This window comes from Capsicum annuum, chromosome 11 (assembly GCF_002878395.1).
Source record: "Capsicum annuum cultivar UCD-10X-F1 chromosome 11, UCD10Xv1.1, whole genome shotgun sequence".
NCBI lineage: Eukaryota > Viridiplantae > Streptophyta > Magnoliopsida > Solanales > Solanaceae > Capsicum > Capsicum annuum.
This window is the reverse complement of record NC_061121.1, coordinates 94,329,418-94,342,636: the sequence shown is the minus strand read 5'-3', so window position 1 is coordinate 94,342,636 and position 13,219 is coordinate 94,329,418.

Sequence of the window (13,219 nt, the reverse complement as noted above, 5' to 3'; positions counted from 1 at the left end):
GGTCATTAATCTTAGGAAAAGGATACTTATTCTTCAATGTAACTTTATTCAACTATCAATAGTCCATACACATTCGAAGAGACCCATCTTTCTTTCTGCACAAAAAGCACAGGAGCACCCTACAGAGAAACACTAGGATGAATGAAACATTTATCAAAAAGATCCTTCAATTGCTCCTTTAGTTCAGTAGGGGTTGTCCTCTAAGGAGGAATGGAAATAGGATAGGTATTTGGTAGAAGATCAATCCTACAATTTATTTTCCTATCAAGAGAAATCCTAGAAAGATTATTAGAAAAAACTTCAAGAAACTCATTAATCACAGGGACATATTGCAAAGAGCGACTCCAAGAGTTGGAATATTTAACTCAAACTAAATGATCTAGACTCCCTTTGGAAATTATTTTTTAAGCTATAAGATAAGAAATAAACCTCCCATTAGGAACTATGGAACTCTCCTCCCATTCAATCAACAGTTTATTAGCAAAATAAAAAATGAACTTTGGAGTCCTTCAGTCCAGAAAAGCATAGAATAAATAAAGCCAATCCATCCCTAAAATAACATCAAAATTCACCATATTCAATTCTATCAAATCCACTAATGTCTCTCTATTAAAGATAGACATGACACAAACCCTCTAGATTTTTCTAGGAACAATAGACTCACCCATCGAGTAGAACCAAAAAGGGGATCAAAAATATTTTCGAGGCTAAAACCAAAGTATACAACCACATAAAGGGTCACATAAGTAGGGTAGAACTCATATCAAGAAAATAATAAATATTATGAGATAAGAGTTGTAACATACCAGTGATAATATTTGGGGATGCCTCAAATTCTTGATGAATATCAAGCATATAGAGGCAATTTCAGGCATTATTGGTAATCGAAAGTAGCACCCTTAGGTGCAGGAGCCGAAGAGGTGGCAGCTGGGACCTTATTAGCTCTAGTAGAAACTCTGGATGAAGGATAATCTTGCTACATATGACCAAGATGACCACAATTAAATCACCAATTTCTCCTTTTCTCAAAATATCCTCAATGAAGTTGCCCACAAAAATCGAAAAGGGGATAAGGTAGGACTGACTGAGCTCTACTATCCTAAGACTGGGTATCTTATTCCTTAGGACCACTACTATCCTAAAATCAACAATCACATAAAGGTTTAGGATATGGAGCACTAGTTGTTGAATAAGAATTTCCCCAATTCTTCTTCTCAGTCCACTGCATACTATATTTTCCACTTTTTTACTGATTTATGCCCTACTCTGAATATCTAAACTTCTTATTCTACCTCTCTCCCATCTCTACCTATTTCTTCTCTTCATTCTCTACCCACTATATATAAACCACCCACTTAGATATGTCTATATCATTATTCAGTAAAAAAGTAAACTTCCTTATTTTAGACCTCATGTTATAAATTTTTACCATCTTTCTTCTTGAAACTCAATATTTCACTCCTCAATCATTTTATATTTCCAGATGGGAAGAATTGAATCAGAAATTTTATGCAAAACCGTCCTAGGTAGTGATGGAATTTGGTGGCTCATACTGTAGCCACTTCTTCTCTTCCCCCAATATATAAAAAGGGAAAAGAGTAAGTATCAGATAGTTGGTTGACACTCCTGTGAAAATGTAAGTATCCCTAATCTCAAGGAAGTCTTTCAAATGCTCTTGTGGATATTCATGAGATAGTTTTATGAACTGTCAGCTAGTGTACTAGAGTTGCACCATATTCTGTTTTACCTTAAATCGACCTTCCATAGTAGGTCTGCGGTTATTATTAGTAATATTATTGGCGAGTAGGATTGCCACCTTGTGAACTGGTCTTGCTGCTGCAACCCCAGCATGAAAAATTTCTATCGGATCAATTATTTGAAGTTGTTGTATTACATATTAAAGAGTTATTGGCTTCTCATAAATGAAATACTCAATCAAGTTTAAAATATAGATTAACCAATTTTATTTTTCTAGCCAGCTCGAGGTACAAATTAGACCTATATAAGTCAGCCTCTAAGATTAAGTTGTCAACACTTGTATAATATTATAAAAAATAAAATTTAGAAAACTACTAGTTTCTTGAGTCCCCAGCAACAGCGCCAAAAAACTTTTTGCAAACTAGAACACACGTAAGTGTACGTGGTTTGAAAAGTAATATACTAACTTTAAGAGAGTCGGATATCAAACCCACAGGGACTGCTCGTTTAGCAATTCACTTAACTAAGTGGATAATAATATTTCAAGCAAGCGATGTAGCGTATAAAGATGAGTTATAAGAGCGTAACAAAATAATAGTACGTAAAAGGTAATAAAATGTAACAATCACAAATTAACCAAGTTTGTAATCACTATCGAAAGGGAATTCCAGGGTTAAGGCACTCTTAGCAATCATCTAAATCGTTATTCTTCTATTGGTTGTGTTGTTTATTGGGTTGTTGATTCACATGATTAATAATATGATTAAGGTCTTTCAAACCTCTAATCATCTACCTAAAAGTATATTGCAACTACATCGTTGAGTGGAGATGCAGTAGTCCACTTAAGATGCATTACGCTATCTTCCTATAGTTGAACCAAACAAGGCGTTCAAAGTATATTCCTATCATAGATGCAAATTAATTTTTTTGTTAATCAGAGATGAGAACTTGTTACTTAAACTACTCAGTCTATCCTAATGATTCTACTTTCGAGTTCACAAGAGGATTATAGATATATTTGAATGATGGCCAAGCATCAAAATATCAAAAAAACAAGAGATTGAGAACAATCCTTATAATAATCCAACGTTTACCCAACTAAAGAATATGATTTACAATCATGCATTAGACCTCAACCCCAGAACAAAAGTTATTATCCAGTCATGCTTTTAAATAAACTAACACAAGAATTCTTGTTCACATCAAAGAATTATGAGTAATAGAATTTACACAAGATAAACCTTAATGAAATAATCCTTAGCCTCTATTGATAACTGCTCCAAAATGTTGTATATCCTCTCTTAAAAATAGACTTGGGGTATTTATAAATTAATGGTGAAATTACCCCCAAGCCTTTGACTTAGATTAAAAGACCTCACTGCACAGGAGAGGTACCTCATGCTGCAAGGCTAAATGCGTGCCCGAGGAGGTGCGGTGCATGTCCTAGTGCACACCCAAAGAGGTGCGGCGTGTGGCCTATGACACAGCTAAAGGGATGCAGTGTATGGCACGCATGTCCTAGCATACACCCCAAGGGGTGCGGTGCATGGCCTAGCCTTGCAGCCTCTTCTCGCGCTGTTTTGCTCGCGTCTTTCATCCTTTGCAATTCATGGTCATCTTATGTCTCCATATGCCTCTTTCACTCCTGAAATGACACTAATCACATAGGTTTTCTTATTTACATTGAGAGTAAGATAAAGTACATGTAACTACAATACTTTAGACTCAAAACTTAGCTAAAACATGGGTAAAATATGGCATTTGGGTGTATACATACCCCAAGATCATAAATAGAGAGAAACATGCGAGACAAGTACCATCACTTGTTTGAGAATATGGGTACTATTCTCCTTCTTACTTTCCTTGTTTTTTTTTTATTGTTCTAGATTGAACGATGGGTAAATTGGTATCTATTATAATGATTCTTTTCCTTATTATGGGTAAGTCTAGCATACTAAAATTTTGGTTAAGATTTTTCACAAATTGGTAGTTAAAAAGTTTATACTGGCTAGTCTTGAGCGAAATTTAAGCATAGTCTAGGGAAATTTAAGAATGAATTAGTTAAAGGTTATATAATACAAAATAATTTTGTTCTAGTCAAGACGATATGAAATTCATAGGATCTTCCAAAAGTAAAATTGAGTGTTGAGTGGAGTGATAAGTTGTCACTAACTATACGAGTCCAATTTTATTAAGCATAAGTCCACTAGCAGTCTATAAATAGGGACAATGTAACAATGAATTGACTACTTCCAAATAAACAAAAATATTCTCTCTATTTTTTCCTCTATGTGATTCTAGAATTGTTGATGGTTGATTGTTGCTCAATTGAGAATTTCTACTAAATTTCACATATCCCATCAAAATGGTTTAGCGTTTACCCGTATAAATAGGGGTTTGAACACTTTTAATGTCCACGTGTTTGAGATATATTGGTCAAGCAAATCATATATATGTATTCAGATCATTACTAATTTCATACAACTTATATAATACTGAAACTCTCATTTCAATGATTAATTAGTACCTATAGTACGTAATGTGTTTTATAAAAATTGTTCCAGTACAAGAAGTCAAACTAGACCTTCATCAAATCATTGATGTTCCTAACCAGTGATCACTAAGCAAAAATTCTTTTTACAAAAGAGTGTCATTTTTATCTTATATATTCTGTTAGAGTTGTGACCCAAATTTTGTTGATTCAGCCTAGAAAGTTTTATGATGCGACCCATGCTTGTGATTTTCAATGGGGTTTGTGGTGGTAGCGTAGGGATCGGGCCCATAGGCCCATGGACCTTTATGTTTTTTGGGCCTAGGACTTATTTGTATGCACATATTATATACGTGCATTTAGTGGGTTGTTTTGTGTATCTAAAAAATACTCATTCTCCATATTGTACTCCTCTCTTTTTATTATAGTGAAACATCCTTTGCCTCTGCCCATGGTTTTTCCAGCAAGGGTTACTACGTAAATCTCTGTTATTGTTTTTTTTTTGCTTGTGGTTTGCTTTATTCTGTCCAATTCCTAACAAAATAGTATTAGAGTTTATTTGATTATTTTTTTGGGGATGGCAACTATGAAGTATGATATTCCACTGTTGGATTGCAACACCAGAATTTTTTCACGGTAGGTTAAGGTATGGGATGTGCTCGCACAGATAGATTTGGAAGATTCTTTTTTAGGGTTTGAGAAGATGCCCTCATCATGGACGGATGAGGATAAATGGCATAAAGATCGGAAGGCTCTATCGCAGATCCACCTTCACTTATCCAATCAGATTTTATAAGATTTTTTGAAGAAGACCATTGTCACCGCATTATGGTTGAAACTGGAATCTTTATGCATGAAGAAGAGCCTAACAAGTAAGTTGCATATCAAACAACAACTTTATTCCTATAGTATGTCTGAGGTTTCGTCTTTGGAAGATCACCTATCTATCTTTAAGTAAATCGTCTCCGATTTAAAGACTCTGACTCTTAAGGTTAAGTATGATGAGGAAGATTTAGGGTTGATTTTTTTGTGTTCGTTGCCTCCATCATACACGAACTTTAAGGATGTGATTCTATATAGTCGTGATACCCTGACCATAAATAAAGTCTATGATGCGTTGTTCTCAAAGGAGAAGATGAAGCATCTTGTGAATGGGTTGGAGACTTAAAGAGATGGTCTTATTATTCGAGGAAGGACTCATGAGAGAAATTCTGGGGGTGATGATAAGTTTAGGTCCAAATCCAAAAACAAAAACAAAACTTGTAATTACTGCAAGAAGAAGGGCCATATCAAATTCAAGTATTGGAAGTTATAGAATAGAAAGAAAAGAGAAGCTCAAAAACTGAAGAAAAAACAACCAGAGAAGTTCAATAAAGCCAGTTTTGTGGAAGATGGCAGTAGTGATGGATATCTCTTAATAGTTTTGGATGGTAACTCCAAACCCTATGAGGATTGGATTCTTGATTCAGCTTGCGCATTTCATATGTGTCACAATCGGGATTGGTTTACAACATATAAAGCAGTCTCTAAAGGTGTTGTCTTGATGGGAAATAACACACCTTATAAGATAGCTGGTATTATAACAATCAAAATTAAGATATTTAATGGGATTGTGAGGACACTTGGTGATGTGCGGTATGTACCAGACCTAAAGATAAATCTTATTTCCTTGAGTACTCTTGATTTGAATGGATATAGGTACATTGGTGAAGATGGATTCCTGGAGGTTACTAAAAGTGATCTTGTTGTGATGAAGGGATAGAGAAAGTCTACAAATTTATATGTCCTACAATGCTCTACTATTACAGGTGATGTGGCTGTTTCTACCTCTTCTCTATTAGAAAGTGACGTTGCTAAACTTTGGCATATGCGCCTGGGGCATATAAATGAAAATAGGATGGTTGAAATAAGCAGTAGAGGACTTCTTGATGGGCAAATTATTACCAAATTAAAGTTCTGTGAGCACTGTATTTTCGAAAAGCAGAAGAGAGTTAGATTCACTAAAGACATCCACTCAACTAAGGGCACACTTGATTACATTCATTTTGATATTTGGGGTCCTGCTAGAGTACCTTCTAGACGAGGTGCTAATTATTTGTTGACTATTATTGATTATTCCAGAAAAATTTGGATGTTCTTTTTGAAGCAAAAGAATGATGTGTTGCCTATTTTTAAGGAGTGAAAGACTATGATTGAAAAGTAGATAGGAAAGTAGGTAAAATGCCTTCAGACTGATAATGGTTTAAAGTTATATTCTTATGATTTTAATGTTTTGTGCAAGTCAGAAGGAATTGTGAGGCACTTGACAGTTCGTCATACTCCTCAACAAAATGGTGTGGTAGAATGAATAAATAGGATTATAATAAAGAAAGTGTGTTGTATTCTCTCTAATGCTGGTTTACCCAGGTTTTTTTGGGATGAAGCTGTTTCCATATCTTGTCTTCTTATTAACCGCTCTCCCTCAGTTGCGATTGATAAAAGGACTTCACAAGAGGTATGGTCTCCTGCTAGTTATTCAGATTTAAGATATTCGGATGTCCTATGTATGCTCATGTTGATAATGGAAAGTTGGAACTTAGATCTGTCAAGTGTTTATTTATGGGTTATAAGCCTAGTGTTAAAGTTTATAAGCTTTGGTGTCCAGAAAGTAGAAAGGTTATAATTAGCAAGAATGTTGTGTTTGATGAAACTGCGAGCTCCATCTGAATCTAGTGCTTCGCCCCCAGATGAGCTTAGTGACATGAATCAGCAAAAGTCAAGCACCCATGTTGAATTGCAGATTGGAGCAGAGTCTACACTAGTGCCTACTTCTCAGTCTAGCCTAGAGATACAGAGTGGTACTATTTCTTCTTCACCCGTAGTGCTGTCATAATATTCTATTGCTAAAATCAAGCCTAAAAGAGATATTAGACCTCCTCATAAGTATGTTGAAGCTGATTTGGTTGCTTATGCATTGAGTGTAGCAAAAAGTATTAATTCTGGTGAAGATACTTCTTCTTACTCGGAGACAGTTAGTTATGATAATTTCGATCGATGGATGATTGCTATGCAAAAGGAGATGGAATCACTTCATAAGAATGGCACATGGGATCAGGTAAGATTGCCTAAAGATAAGAAAGTTTTCCATTGTAAGTGGGTATTCAAAAAGAAAGAAGGAACATCAAGAGTTGAAGATTCTAGGTACAAAGCAAGACTAGTTGCTAAAGGTTACTGTCAGGTTCTAAGTATCGACTTCATAAATGTGCTTTCTTCAATTGTAAGGCATAGTTTGATTCGAGCATTGCTTGTTACTATGGCCATGCATAATCTTGAGCTTGAGCAGTTGGATGTCAAAATTGCATTCTTACATGGAGAACTTGAGGAATGCATCTATATGCAGCAACCAGAGGGCTTTGTAGTCTCAGAAAAGGAGGACTATGTATGCTTGCTGAAAAAATCTCTTTATGGCTTAAATCAGTCGCCTAGGCGGTGGTAGAAAAGGTTTGAATCTTTTATGACCTCTTATATATTTTAGAGGAGCAGCTATGATAGTTGTGTCTAGTACAAGGAAGAAAGTGATGGTTCATTCATTCATGTATCTTCTCTTGTATGTTGATGATATGTTGATTGCAGCAAAGGATATGAAAGAGATAATAAAAGTCAAAGCCCAGCTCAGTAAGGAGTTTGATATGAAAGATCTAGGAGCAGCAAAGAAGATTCTTGGCATGGATATTCTAAGGGATATAAAGAATTGTAAGCTATATTTGAGTTAGAAAAGATATATTGAAAAAGTGCTTAACAGGTACAATATACAAAATTCCAAGCTTGTAAGTACTCTATTGGCAGCTTACTTCAAACTCTTATCTACTTTATCTTCAAAGACAGGTGATGACTAGATTTATCTTATGTTGTCAGTGCAGTTAGTAGATACATGGCAAATCCTGATAAAGAACATTGGAAAGTAGTTCAGTGGATTTTCAAATACTTGTATAGATCTGCTGATATATGTTTATAGTTTGGGAGAAATAGAGATGGGGTAATAGGGTATGTTGATTCTGATTTTGCAGGAGATCATGATAAAAAGAGATCCCTCACACGCTATGTTTTCACCATTGGTGGTTGTGCTATTAGTTGGAAAGGTACCTTACAGACTATGATTGCTTTGTCAACTACTGAGGCAGAGTATATGGTTATTACCGAGGCTTTCAAGGAAGCTATTTGATTGAAGGGTCTGTTTGGTAAACTTAGCAAAGACTTAAAGAGTACTACGATCTTTTGAGATAGTCTGAGTGTTATCTTCCTTACTAAAGATTAGATGTTTTATGAGAGGACAAAGCACATTGATATTTGGTATCTTTTTGTGCGTGAAATTATTACTCGTGGTGATATTGTGGTGAGCAAGATTAGTACTCATGATAATCCTGCTGATATGATGGCTAAGATACTACCAAGTGCCAAGTTTGAGCATTGCTTGGACTTGGTTAGTATTAGCTGTTAAGATGTGCCCTTAGGGGCTTTTGTGGAAGAGGTGGAGAGTTTGTCTTGAAATGGATTTGAGTTCTGAATTAGAATTCGTGTCAAGGTGGAGATTGTTAGAGTTGTGACTCGAATTTTGTTGATCCAGCCCAGAAAATTTTGTGGTGTGACCCATGTTTGTGATTTTCAATGGGGTCTGTGGTGGTAACATAGGGATCGAGTCGATAGGCCCGTGGACCTTTATGTTTTTTGGGCCTAGGACTTATTTGTATGTACATATTATATAAGTGCATTTAGTGGGTTGTTTTGTGTATCCAAAAAATATTCATTCTCTACATTGTACTCTTTTTCTTTCATTATAGTGAAACATTCTCTGCCTCTGCCTGTAATTTTTCCCGCAAGGGTTTCCACATAAATCTGTACTTATTTTCTTTCTGCTTATGGTTTTTTTTATTTCTGCCCGATTCCTAACATATTCCATTTTGTGTAAGAGTGTATATAAATATTTGTATGTGATGAAATTTTCCTACAAAAGAGATGTCACTTAACACCTCTTATTCACTAAAGGTAAATCCACCCCTGGTACCATAAATTAATCCATCGTTCAATTAACTTGAAATTATAATTAAATTCTCTTTTGAATTTTGATATACATCATAAGGAAATTCTTTGGTTGTTTCCCAAACCTTGACTATTGTATTTTTGATGTTGTTCTCTACTTATTGTTGTTGTCATCTCTTTCATTTGATTGGAGTCAAGGTCTATCGAAAATAACATTTACTTTTTAAATGAATAGATAAAATTTGGATACATCCTATCTTCTTTGTACCTCTGAAATTCTAATCCATATCTTGTTGCTATCATAATGGAATTCTTACAATTAAAAAGTATTGATTGGGGAATCTATCAAAATCAGTCCAAGAAGGCATCTATACAAGAGGTGGAAGAAACAAATTGAAAAAGACATCCACTTGCATGTTGCATTATGTCATTAGTATGTCAATCTCATTTGCCTTTTCTTTTAGAAAAAAAAAAAAACACCTAATTCTGATAAGACCTGTGACTTACATAAATTGTTTCAACTTTATCGTGATAATAGCTACTGAAATTTTTTCATTAATAAGTTCACGCAACTTGGCTTACTCTCTGTTGTTGCGTATTGTATACTCTCTCGGCTTATTTTTACGTGTGACATTTCCTTTCATAAAATCAATTTAACTAATTTAGAAGTTAAATTTTAATTAAATTTGTTTAATATTTTAAATTTTAAAAATATATATTTAAAAATTATGAAAAATATTATAAATTGCAATCCTTCATGTATTGATAACATGAAAAAATAAACCGAGTCAAAATCTATATTATTTGACTTTTAAAAAGCGAAACATAGCGAATACAAGTGAATGAGGAACTATAGAATAATAAGTAGTTTCAATTGTAGATTCATCATTGGGCAAGGTGTTCAGGGTTTGATTTGAATTGGTTTTTGGTAAAATTAAATTAATTAATTTCTAAACTATTAAAATTAAAATAAAGTAAAAATAATTCACATTCATAGATTTGATTATTGTTAGTTTGATTCGTTCTTTTCATTTTTAACAAATCTAATGATATTTTTATTTTTTCCACGGTTAGAAAAGATTTTTCATTTTTTTCAACTTATAATCAGTTATAAATGTTTTATTAAGGTGATTATAATTCGCTTGAATGGTAGAAAAAATATCTTAAGATCTATAAAGTTAAACAAGTGAATGTTGATAACAAAGTACATAAAAATATTTTACAAAAATAAAGAAGAAATACAATATTTATTTTCCTACCAAACACTTCCTCGGTGTTTCTCGTATTAATTTGTTTCCAAACTCTACTTACGGGATATGCATAGTTGTATCCAGGAGGTTTGGGCCACATGTGACAAAAGAGTTTTAAAATGAGGTGTAGGTGACACAAGTCTTAATAATTAAGTAAACGTGACCATTACTTAATTATGGTTTAAGAAAGTTTTAGAAATTTTAAAATAACTCACAAGTTTTTAACTTTACACTTTGATCCAAATATTAGTTAATATATAACGGGGAACGAAGGGAAAAAAATGTATTTTTCTCTCTCCTCATCTGTTGTTATTTTCTCTCTCTTCGCGATATTTGTTGTTCATTGTTGCTATTGCTTTATTCATCATCTTCTGATTCATTATCATCATCTTATACTTCATTATCATCTTCATATTCTTCTTGTTGACCATTGTTGTTGTTGTTGTTGTAGTTACCCCAACCGCTGCTCTTTGACCAAATTCTTATGTCAAATTTTGTTTCGTAAATCACTTTCAACCTTGGAATTTACTTGAGAGGAGACTTTGGTAAGTCAGATTATGCTTTTTAGTTGAATCTGGGTAACTGCTAGTGTGTTATTTTTTCAACAATAGCTTGCACGCGAACATGAATGCAATACAAGAGAAATCAGTTTAAACAGATCTATTATCTACGACAACAGATAAATGTTCTGTTGTAATAGTAGACTCATGTTGGATGGATTCATGTTTAAGGGTTTTAGGTGCCCGTAATATGAATCAAATAGATGGGTATTCTGTTGCACCAGATTAGTAATTTGTTTCAACAGATAAATAATCTGTTTCATCAGATTACTAATATGTTTCGAACAACAAAATTCAGATACAGCTCCTGTCACACACAAAACCTAACAGATAATTCATATGTTCTTGCTATTGATACTGGAATCAAATTATTCATTAATTGTAGACATGTCATTTGTTAAGAAATATAAATAGACAGCACGAAAATTAAATAAGAAATAAAAAGTCAAGTTCATCAAACATAATTTTTTATAAAACAAAAAAAAAGAGATAACAGAAAAAAAAGCTTAATTATTATTATCATCATTATTAATATCATTATTATTTGTATGGCCAGCCGGTCAATCTTCAAAGGGCAGCAGCAGCGCTCTCCGCAGCCTGCGGATTTCTCGCAGCATCCTTACTCTAACGGCGGCCAACTCCCAATGCAGGCCATGAACCTCCTTCTGCAGTTCCTTCATGGCGTCTCGTAAAATAGTGGCATCCCACACAGTATCATCCATATCAAAAAAATGGATAAGTTGACAAAACACACACGTAAACATAAAAGTAAAGAAAAGAAAGAATTCAAATGTAATTTAATACAACATATATTTACACAAAAATCAAGAAAAAAACTTACCAGAAACAGGAAAAAGCTATCAAGTCCTTGAATAGAAAGTAGTTGAAGGTGTAACAAGAGCGAGGAATAAATAGTGTGTAGTAGAACGAACGATTGAGTAAGGAGGGACCTATTTATAGAGGATTGAACTTGAATGAGTTAGGCAAAAAATCACAACTGTTCACCTCCATTTATTAATGACATTCTTGATTACTGTAAAAAGTTATGACTTAATTGAATTAATCAATATTATGATAAGTCATGACTTTTCAGCTTTATTATTATTAATAATTAGTTCTTTCCAGGAACCATTTATATTACACTGTTTTGGACAACAGATAATATATCTTTTGCATCAGATAAATCATCTGTTACAACAGATATATCATGATTTGTAATAAATAAATAACCTATTGCATCAGATAATATATATGTTGAAACATATAATATATATATTTTTTAAAAAAATAAATTATCTTCATGACATCCAAATTTTATGACTTTTTAATTACATAAATTAATAAAGCAGATTTAAAGGCACAACTGTTCACCTTCATTTATAAATGACATTCTTGATTACTATAAAAAGTTATAACTTAATTAAATTAATCAATATTATGATAAGTCATGACTTTTTAGCTTTATTATTATTATTATTATTATTAATTAGTTATTTTTAGGAACCATTTTTTTTACACTGAGTTGGACAACAGATTATATATCTGTTGCATCAGATAAATCATCTGTTACAACAGATATATCATCCGTTACAACAAATAGTTAACCTGTTGCATCAGATAATATATCTGTTGCAACATACAATATATATCTTTTTTAAAAAATAAATTATCTTCATGACATCCTAATTTTCTGACTTTTTAATTATATAAATTAATAAAGAAGATTTAAAAACAATAATATTTCTGGTGAGTTTTTTACAGTTTAAATTGTGTTTATCATTTATTTCCTTATTCTTTTTTGTGAAAAGAAGACTTAATTAAATCAAGCTGGTGGTGAGTTTTTTATTATTGTGACAAGTCATGACTTTTCATCTTATTAAATTCAAATAACCTTTTTCTCAATTTAAAAATTGAATACACCTAGTTTTCAATAACCGTTCCGTTTCTTTAATAGCCATTTTTATTAATTGAGTTATGGCAACAGATTGTATATCTTTTGCATCAAATAACCCATCTGTTTCAGACTTATTGGACTAGCTACGATCATACAAGAACTAGCAAATAACTACGCTACGGTAGATTGTTTTTCTGGGTTAAGTAGCGTCAGTATCCATTGTCTTACGTCTTCCATATCTGCTTGTGAGGGGGGTCTGCGGATTTAGTAGATTAAATAGATTTAGTAGGTTTCTAGTGAATCTATTTTT